The sequence below is a fragment of the Mauremys reevesii genome, linkage group 5 (assembly GCF_016161935.1).
Source record: "Mauremys reevesii isolate NIE-2019 linkage group 5, ASM1616193v1, whole genome shotgun sequence".
Classification (NCBI taxonomy): domain Eukaryota; kingdom Metazoa; phylum Chordata; order Testudines; family Geoemydidae; genus Mauremys; species Mauremys reevesii.
This window is the reverse complement of record NC_052627.1, coordinates 117,615,722-117,627,073: the sequence shown is the minus strand read 5'-3', so window position 1 is coordinate 117,627,073 and position 11,352 is coordinate 117,615,722.

Here is an 11,352-nt window from a genome sequence, read left to right as displayed (position 1 = left end):
GAACACTTCAAAGAAAGCCAGGATGGACAGAGATGCAAAACCAAATAGCCATTGATGGACCTATCTTCCATGAACTTATCCAGTTCTTTTTTGAGCTCTGTTATAGTCTTGGCCTTCACAACATCCTCTGGCAAAGAATTCCACAAGTTGACTATGGGTTGTGTGAAGAAATACTTTCTTTTGTTTGTTTTAAACTTGCTGCCAATTAATTTCATTTGGTGTCCCCTAGTTTGTGTGTTATGAGGAGGAGTAAATAACACTTCCTTATTTAAATTTCTCCACACCATTCATGATTTTATAGACCTCTATCATATCCCCCCCCATTTGTCTCTTTTCCAATCTGAAAAGTCCCAGTCTTATTAATCTCTCCTCATACAGAAGCTGTTCCATACCCCTAATCATTTTTGTTGCCCTTTTCTGCACCTTTTCCAATATATCTTTTTTGAGATGGGGCAACCACATCTGCACGCACTATTCAAGATGTGGGCGTACCATGGATTTATATAGAGCCAAGAAAATATTTTCTGTTTTATAATCTATCCCTTTCGTAATGATTCCCAACTTTCTGTTCACTTTTTTGACTGTGGCTGCACATTGAGTTGATGTTTTCAGAGAACTATCCACAATGACTTTCTTGAGCGGTAAGAGCTAATTTAGACCCCATCATTTTATAGGTGTAGTTGGGATTCTGTTTTCTAATGTGCATTACTTTGCACTTATCAACATTGAATTTCATCTGCCATTTTGCTTCCCAGTCCCCCTGTTTTGTGAGAGTGATCAGAGCATGTGTTACTGGAGGGGTGGGAGGTCCCAAGCTTCATCTTTCAAGGTGGGTGAATGTGCGCACACAGGGGTGAAGAAAGCAAGACATTGCAGGCCATCTGGCAGGGAATGTGGCAAAAGGGCTTGCTGGGAAGAAAGCACCCCAATAGCGTAGAGCCCTGTGCAACAGCATGCTTGGCACATGCCTAGGTTTGGATCTAAATATTTTTACACAGAAAGTCAATATTACAGTAGTGGAATGAAGCAGATAAAGGGACTCTTTTGGGGGAAGTTATTTTAAGTTAATTTCTTGGACAATTAATGTAATTGCTTGGACAATTAATGTAATTGCTTGGACATTTTAATGTAATTGCTTGGACAAAATGCTGGATAGAGGGCAGTTCAAATGGTCTATTTATCCACAGACTAGATTCATGGCAGACTGTGCACAGTGCTACATTTCTCTCACCACCCTTCCAATGCACTTCAGCTTGGGATGGGCAAGTCAGTTCAGATAAAATAAGAACAAACTATTAACCACTCTGCTAACTCTCCCCACCTACATAGGTCCCCCTGCTACCTCTACCAACTTATATAAACAAACAACTCAAACCTAGTTGGTGAAGGTCTGAAATATTTGGATAAGGTCCCCCCCACCCACCCATTTTCTAGATTCTGACTGAGACCATGATTTGGAGTACTAAACACCACCAGAAAGGATGTTTTCCTTGCAGTCTTCAGCCAGGACCAGAAGAAGATAGTAGCAGGAACACCATGAGACTGCCTGTTATTGTAAAATATACAATCCAGCTTTTCAGACAAATTTGACATGTCAAATAAGAATCCAAGCCTTTGGAGGCTTATCCAAGCCAAATCCCAGTTCTGAACCTTCTCAGTTTCACTCCCTAGAATAATCAACTATAAAGATGGGCATTTCAGTCTCCATGGTGACTCATGAAACCTTTGAATCTCTGCTATGACAGCAAAAAAGGGGCATCATCTTGCAAGCTTTCCTTCTGGGGGACACCTGTTGATTTTTATGAGGTGGAGATTTATAGGAACAGGACACAATTTCCTTTCACATAGGCTACTGCCTAGAGATTGGATCCAGTTCAGTGAAGCCAATGGGACAGACTCTTTCCGTTGATTTCATTGGACATAGAATCAGGTCTTAGGTGTCAGGTGGAAAGGAATTTTGATCACTATCAACTTACACTAGGTATAACCTATTAATGAAGAGACTAAACAGTTCTCTATGCCATTACAAGTGTCCTGTTACCTTCTTTCTGGCATGATTTGCATTAATTGCTGTCTGCATGAGATTAGGATATTAATATACTTTCATTTTTGTTCAGACTGACATCATTTACAAAATTTTGATTGTTCTACATTAGTGACTAGGACTATAATACAAATGTAGCATTAACTTCTGTATTAATAATATTGCCTGATATTCTCCTAGATGTCAGGTATGATCTTATTAAAATATATTATCTGGGAAGGAAAGAGCTCACTTAGAATTTTCAGAAGGCATTTAATTTAATTTCCCATTACAACCACCATATCATTTCTGAACTGAAGAAAAACAACTGAGGTTGATATGAACACTATTTTAAAATTGCATAGCCTACAATTACTTTCCTGCTTCAATTGCATCTCTTCCAAGCAGAATCTTAAGAGATGTTAAATTAACCTTTTCATATCAAGTATACCCCCTGGCTAGCTCTACCATTTTTCCACAAAACAATTTGGTGACCAGCACTAAATATGAGAACTCTGGGATTTTTCATCTAAGCCTTTTGTGATTTACAGGGTGGTCATTAGCAACAAATTAATATTTTCTTCTAGAAAAGACTCCCATTAACTACAACAGGAATTAGAACAGGCCTCTGATTACTTGAGAATAGAAGTAATAATTAAGGGCCAGACTGCCACTCTGCCGGGTTTAATAGCTTATTCCTCAAAGGCCCACTAAAAATAAGAAACAAAGTACTAGCCCATGAAGGTTAGTACAATCTGATCTTAAAAGAACAGCTTGAGCAACATACATTCTCCTGAACAGTTAGTGATCCAGATCCAAGATTGTGCCATGGAAACTTTATACTGCACCTTGTTATTACAGCTTATCAAATTTAAAATCCACTTCCCGTGTCACCCAACCTCCTCTCTTTCATCTTCCAACCCACAAGATAGCTGTGGGAGCAATTCCTGAGTTCAGATAAACATTTGTGGGAAATTTAGGATTTGCAGCCATTTTCTTGAATAGTCAAACATTAATCTCCTCAAGAATCACAATAAACCAGTCTCTGACTTTCACTCAAATATTTTTGTGAGTGTCGTTTAAAGTATCTGACCATCTCAATTCAGAACAGCTGCACCATGCAGGATGAAGCCTGCATGGATTATAATACCTTCAATCATGATTTGAACCAAGACGCAAACAAAGGACCCTAAAATCAATTTCTGGTGGGGTAAGAGTGGAAGCCTATTTGAACACAGAACCCACGAGTGGGAGATGTAGTGGTGATAAGGAAGAGATCAGGAAAAGAAAGTCTGTATTTGCTATTGACAAAAAGCATGCTTGGAGGCTCCATTTAGAATGTGTTCTGTTCTATTAAGCTGCAATCCACAATTCCATAACTCCTCACTGAGTAGAATGTAAATTTGTGGGCTATTGAAAACTGAATTATGTTTTTGTACTTCTGCCATACTGAATAACTACTAAATATCGTTGTGATGAACTACCACTATGAAAACTCTGCTCAATTGTCATTGAATCTCATTCACGGTGAAGTTACTATGGGAGTTGCAAGTTATGCAGTAGAATACAGTATTTTGAGAAATGGGCTCAAGATATCTGACAACACTTTAATATTATTCCTCATATTAGGTAGACACGGGCTTCTTTATTTATAGACCGTGGGTGTTTTTTTCTGAATATATCTTTAGCACATCAAGCTGGTGAAATATTATGCTAATGAAACCATTATAAGCACATGCAATGGACAAGTAAAACATGTAAGTGAAAAGAAAGAGAGAGCTTACTTGTGGGAATGACATTACAAAGTTAGCACTGATTTAGAGAATCCTGAAATATGTTGTAAAAAAGTAGGATGCCAGCAAGAAACTAGTCAAATCATGCTTTTAGCTATTTGATTATGTTAAGCACATTGAGACTAAAGAAATCCATAACCATTTCCTAGGGGAAAGAGTGCATAATGAACATATTGCAATCATATGCAATCTACATTTTTAAAACAGTGCTTTTCTGCTGGGGTTAGCATCATTCACCCAACCTAGAAAACGCTAGTGATTTCTTATAGAAATAATGAAAACATCCCCAGTGTGCTACATTTCCCTCAGCCAAAAATGTAACAGCTAATATTGATAGTTCCATCTCTCCAATATCTTTGCTCATTTTTGCTGCTAAGTACAAATTTCTTTTTCCTACTGCAGCCACCCCAACCAGCCAAAAAAAAAAAAGACTTTAGATTAGGGATAGAAGATCTCTCACCTTCCCTAATTTCAGACTGTTGGTAGCATCCTGAATACAAATGTTTGACTCAGAATGGAACATCGTTGAGTTATTATTCTGCTTAGCAGAGAGAAATCCAGTGGGGGGAAAAAAAGAGGGTGGAAGTATATCAGAGTGGGCAAAGAAAAACAAATCTAGAGAGATGGTGAAAAAGGGAGCAGAGAAAGGGGGAAAGAACAATTCTAATCAAGTTTTGAAGTATAGTGCACTAGTCTGAATTCTGCTCCTTAATGCTGCCTTCCTGCCAACGTAACTGAAAACTGATTTTGGCTCACTATGTATACACAAAGGCCTCTTTACCCTGTTCTAGCAAATAGGAGCTCCACTGTGCAGAAACACAGGTCAACATATTCCCTGCCCCAAAGAGCTTGCAGTCTAATTTGAAACAAGACAGAAGAAATGAGTAGGAGAAACAAGAAAAAAATAAGGGATTTGTTTATGTGGAGGGATGAACTCAGTGGGTCATAACTAATTTGGGGCCCAATCTGACTCCCACTGAAGCCAATAGGGGGCTTTCCACTGACTTTGAAAGAAGATGGATCAGACTTCTGAAAGGGAAAATATATTTCTGACTGCTCTTCAGTGGTAAGTAGAATCATAGAATATCAAGGTTGGAAGGGACCTCAGGAGGTCATCTAGTCCAACCCCCTGCTCAAAGCAAGACCAATACCCAACTAAATCATCCCAGCCAGGGCTTTGTCAAGCCTAAACTTAAAACCTCTAGGGAAGGAGATTCCACTACCTCCCTAGGTAACCCATTCCAGTGCTTCACCACCCTCCTACTGAAAAAGTTTTTCCTAATATCCAACCTAAACCTCCTCCACTGCAACTTGAGACCATTACTCCTTGTTCTGTCATCTGCTACCACTGAGAACAGTCTAGATCCATCCTCTTTGGAACCCCCTTTCAGGTAGTTGAAAGTAGCTATCAAATCCCCCCTCATGCTTCTCTTCTGCAGACTAAACAATCCCAGTTCCCTCAGCCTCTCCTCATAACTCATGTGCTCCAGCCCCCTAATCATTTTTGTTGCCCTCTGCTGGACTCTTTCCAATTTTTCCACATCCTTCTTGTAGTGTGGGGCCCAAAACTGGACACAGTACTCCAGGTGAGGCCCCACCAATGCCAAATAGAGGGGAATGATCATGTCCCTCAATCTGCTGGCAATGTCCCTACTTATACAGCCCAAAATGCCGTTAGCCTTCTTGGCAACAAGGGCACACTGTCAACTCATATCCAGCTTCTCATCCACTGTAACCTCTAGGTCCTTTTCTGCAGAACTGCTGCCTATAGCCATTCGGTCCCTAGTCTATAGCAGTGCATGGGATTCTTCCATCCTAAGTGCAGGACTCTGCACTTGTCCTTGTTGAACCTCATCAGGTTTCTTTTGGCCCAATCCTCTAATTTGTCTAGGTCCCTCTGTATCCTATCCCTACCCCCAGCGTATCTACCACTCCTCTCAGTTTAGTGTCATCTGAAAACTTGCTGAGGGTGCAGTCCACACCATCCTCCAGACCATTAATGAAGATATTGAACAAAACCAGCCCCAGGACCGACCCTTGGGTCACTCAACTTGATACCAGCTGCCAACTAGACATGGAGCCATTGATCACTACCCGTTGAGCCCGACAATCTAGCCAGCTTTTTATCCACCTTGTAGTTCATTCATCCAGCCCATACTTCTTCAACTTGTCAGCAAGAATACTGTGGGAGACCATATCAAAAACTTTGCTAAAGTCAAGGAATAACACATCCACTGCTTTCCCCTCATCCACAGAGCCACAGTACACACATTTCAGCAACAGTGGTGGCTGTGTTGTGATTTCTCACTTAACAGACCTTTTCAAGTGCCCCTAGCTTGCCCCTTTTCATTTCTCCTTCTCCTCTTCTCTGCTTCATGTGGCTCATTCTTTCTCCTTCTTGTCCCCATCTTATAGTTAAATTAGAGGTTGCTGTACTGTTGCAGAAATATCTAGACACTCCAGTCAGGCACCAGGTTCCCATTGTATTAGGTGCAATGCACATTTATATATATATATATATATGAGTCCCTTCCCCAAAGAGCTTATAATCTAAATTGTGACTAGAGGAACAGATGGAGAAAACCAAGCATAGGAATGACATGGTAGAAGCAAAATGAGTATATTTGGCACAGTAAGCAGCAGTCACAAAGGTCTGATGCACAAAAGGAATTAGTTAGGCATCTAGAAAAATCACCAATTCACAAAGCCTGAGTTAGGTACCTAGGATCCCTCCACAACGAATAGAGAGACAGGTGCCTTAGGATAGGTTTCACAAAAGCCAACATACTAGGCAGGGAGCTGCCTAACCTAGCCAATGGGAGACGCTGTCCAAAGGGACCAGTACATACCCTATGGCTGTCTCAGATAGGTGCCTCAATCCAAGCTGTAGGGAAGCACCTAGTTCTGCTTGGGATTCTCAGCTGCAAACTTCTTTCGGTGTTAGATGCTGACGCTCTTTTAGCAAGAAGCTAGGGGGTGGGGAGGAGGACCTCCTTCATAACTTTGATCCGAGTTATTTAGGGTATTCATCTGGGATGCAGGAGAGCCCCTGTTCAAGATCCCCCTCCACATGAGGGGAGAAGGGATCTGAACAGAGGTCTGCCACCTTTCACATGAGTGCCCTAACCACTGGACAATGGGAAACTCTGATGTGGGGCTCCCTAGGTCTGTCCTGTTGAAGGTGTTGCATTATGGACAAATAACTCCCTAGAGATGAGTGCTCTAGCCACCAGGCTATGGGGTCACTCATGCCTGTGCGTGAATGCAGAAACCCAGTCACTCAGGCCAGAGAGGGAGTGGGAACACACCTACTGGAGCAGACTCTACAAGCAATGTAGGCAGCCAAATGCCTATCTTCCCTGGTTTGCGAAGCACTCTGGAGCTTAAGTGGGAGATATGCACCTAGAGGGAAGCAGCAGCATGCTCAGAGGCAGAAACTTTCCTGCAAAAACTTAGGCATGGAGTGAGTTCAGATGCCTACAGGGTTCAGCAGGAGTTTTGTGCATTGCAGTGATCCCAAAACTGTGACTTAAGTGCCTAACTCATTCTAGTATCAGAGGGATAGCCATGTTAGTCTGGATCTGTAAAAGCAGCAGAGAGTCCTGTGGCACCTTATAGACTAACAGACGTATTGGAGCATGAGCTTTCGCGGGTGAATACCCACTTCGTCGGATGCATCATGTTCATGCTTTAACTCATTCTATGCATTCAAGCCAAAGGTCTTCCTTTCTTGTCTCACTATAACAATATGTGCATAAATCTCCTCTTTTTTCCAAATCCATCGGGGGAAGGGCCTGATCCTGTGACATGCAACACTTCACTGAAGCCAGACACCACTTCAATATTGGGCTGTAAATCAAGTGTGAAAATGCCATTGGATTATGTGTATAACAGGAGTTTTAAAATCAGGCCTTGTTTGAAATAATTGCATTTTACTCTTGTCTTAAACCAGAATATTGGTTGTCTTCACTGGCATATGTTGTACAAGTGGATATTTTTTCTGCCACATTTAAAATATTTCCCCCATCTAAATCTCATGTTTCTAAAAATCAAATGTTAGCTGTTATATTCACATTGCCCCTGGGGCATGTCTGGCTTGTGGCTTGACTGTGTTACAATATTTTCCATTAACTTTCATTGATTCAAAATGTATTAATACTTTATTAAAGCTGAAAAGCTTGGATTAATGATTTAGAATATACATATGGGATTTAATAGCTACACATGAAAGGATGCAAAATATAAAGATAGGAAAGGCAACAAAACTGTTCTCCTGGTGAACAAGAGTTCAGTAAGAAATGTTCACTATTGAGAGGTCTACTCCCACCCCAATGAGCCCATGATGTCAGCCTTCACGGTCCACTTCTGTTCCCAAACAAGCCCCTGTGTGCTCTCTCTCATGCTGCCCTTCACTCATGGGTGGAGCGCCCTATATACATCCATTAAGTCACCTCATTGTCTCCTAAAAATCCCTACCTAGTGAGGTCTACAAAAATACCAAACCAAACCCCCTAACACAGCACTAGTTAGGCAGCTGTTGTGTTGCGACCACTGCCTGTCATGCTAAATAATACTCCCTCATTGCTTCCTTGTGCTCCCCCATCCGTCTGTATCCACCTGTGGTCTCTTGTCTTATACTTAATTATATACTCATTGGGGTAGGGACCATCTTTTTGTTCTGTGTTTGTCCAGCACCTTGCACAATGGGGTCCTGGTCCATGACTGGGGCTACTAGGTGCTACTGCAATTGGGTCCCGTTTTGTTTCTTTATGATAGACAAAAATCCTATGAAGCTTCCTTTATCTGTGTGTCTTGGGGGTGTGGGAGGAGGGAGAAAGAAGAGTGTCTGATCATTTCTGAGATTAGTTTAGAAATTCAGGTATTGTCTACCCAGGAAAACTGGTAGTTTTAGGTCACTGCAGATTCCAAGGAAATGAAACCTCCTCATTAACTGCAATGGGAAGTGATTTTAGAGAGAGAATGTGGGGAAATATAAATCTTAGTTAGGTACTACAGATCTAGGTAGCCTGTGAATAATGACAATTTTTTCTGAGTTCATTTCTTGCCCATTCAACCCTACCTCCGTTCCCTGTCTGTCTGCATTATAATATGGATTGTGATTACAGGTTGGATGGTATAGAGTGAATGAGTTAGCTATTCCATTTTTATTTTTATCTTCACTGTTCAATGAACAGACCCTTGGCCTTCTTCACTTTTTACTGCCTGACGTACATAATGACTGAGGCAAACAGCCTTTAGACTCTGCTCTTGTCTTTATTTTCATGTATTAATTATTCCAGCTTCTCTCCTCCCTTTACAGCACATTGACTTCTAATGGTGAGTGTCCTCTTATCAAGGATCTGCCTTGGATGTGTTGATTTTGTAGTTAGAAATTAGTTTGACTTCCTGTAGTAAGGCTGTGGCCACTGAAGTGTCTTGTTTGGGAACAGAGAGCAGAATGTTGTGAAGAGATTATTTGTATACCTTTTGTATATATAGATGCACCTGGTGTTTGAGAGTTAGCAGTGTATTATATTGGCTAGAAAATTCAATTTAAGTCAAAGCTTTAAAATGGAAGACATAGAATGTGAATCTCGGAGGGCTGACAATTCTACTTCAGTTAGAAGACACAGCAAAACACTGATATTTAGACCTGGCAGATGCTGAGAATGTAGATTTTAGAGCCAGACCAGAAATAGTGATGATTCCTAGTCTATGTATGTACAGAAGCTAGATTGTGTGGGCACAATCATGTTCCAGAGTGAAGGGATTTAAATGCCAGGGTCAAAATATTAGGCTGAAAGCCTAAGATAAAATCAGAGAGCCATTGAAGACCTTTAAATAATATGGTTACTGGAGAGAAACAAAGGCAACAAAAGATCAAACAAAATGTCTGATTTTGAGAAAATTGCAATATGAACAGGGCATATGCTGGTAATCAAACAGGGTGGCTATTACAGTTGTCCAAACAGAGCACACACTCAGATTTTAGATGTGATCTTCAGAAGATGGGCCTGGGTTTTTGTTTTGAGCTCTTTAACAGATGAGATGCTTTCATGAGATTTCTTGCACACATTACATTTGGATATTGTCCATATGCTAGGCACTTCAGTTCCTGCTTGGAAGCAGAAATGGATTAAAAATAAACAAACAAGAAGTAATCCAAGCTTTTCAGAAGCTTGCTATGTTACTGACCCAGTGACAGCTGCACCTCCTGAGTAGTTAGGATCACAATCCTGATTTGAATACCACAGTTATCTGGTTACATATCTTCACTTCTCTCTCATGGTTATTCAGATACTGATTTAAATAGATTAGGTTTGCCACAAGTCAAGAAGTACAAAAGACAGCAAAGAAGCATGAAATATACAGCATAAAGACTGCAGTCTCTGATACCATCTCCCTGACAGCCATGCATCTTGACTTGCAGAAGAGAGCAGAGGATGTGATCTAAAATTCACAGAAGGAACACAGCAAATGCTCACAGAGTGGCCCAGTAGAATCCAGAGATACACCGCAACCCTGAAAATCCATTATCGCCAGACCAATGCACTAACTTGGACAACCCTGAAACATCTCTGAGCCTTCAGTTGCTTACCCCAGATCAATTGGTACCCTCGAACTTACGTCAAAGACAATGCAGGTAGCTAGTTCTGTAGCAAACTAACTAAAAAAAAAAAGAAAAGAATGAGAGTTATTAAGAGGCTAAAGCAGGTAAAATATATGTATAGGTGAGTCACAGTCTGTAATTCCAAATAGTGGCAGAGATATAATAAACTGCGTTTGCCAAAAGTCTTTTCAGCAAGACTTGTCTCTGGGGATTTCCACTTTGCATCTGATAGGTACCCTTCCCTATAAGAGTCCAAATGGGCCAGAGATGAAGGATCTTTCCCTGAATCCATACTTACAGCTTCTTCTCACAGACAATAAGCTGACAGGGTCACTACCCACATGGGCTCTTCCTTTGAGGACAGAGACTGAGGGATGTACTTAGAGTCTTTGATCTCCGATCATCACACACAATGCCCACTTGCTTTGAAATTAGCGCTTTTCTGTTAAATTTCTTCATTTGCATTCCACGCGGCTTCTTTCTCATTTAATGGGTTATTTAGTTACAGGGGTACATACAATGTAAATGTAGGCTATTACATTAGACCAGGATACAGATACGTGAAAACAATGCAAGTAACCTCCCATTAGTTTCCATGAAGTTTAAATACCAAATACACTCAGACATCTAACAATCACTTTGAGCTGTACTAATACACAAGTGAATTGGCCTGGCTTTCACCTATGCCTTTGCAAGCATTCAGGGAGGCCCGGGGCTTTGGCATGGGTGGCACCTGGTCTGCCAGCATCACAGCAACTCCTGGAGCAGGAAGTTGGGCATGGCCCAATGGGACAGAAGTTTCTGCTGCAGGGAAAGTGTGAAGCAAGCTCACTCTCCAAAATGTCCTGGGTTTCCCCTCAGTGGTGACTATTTTGAAGGGTGGGAAGTCTCAGTTTCAGGTTTTGCCCTGGGCCTCCAAAAATCTT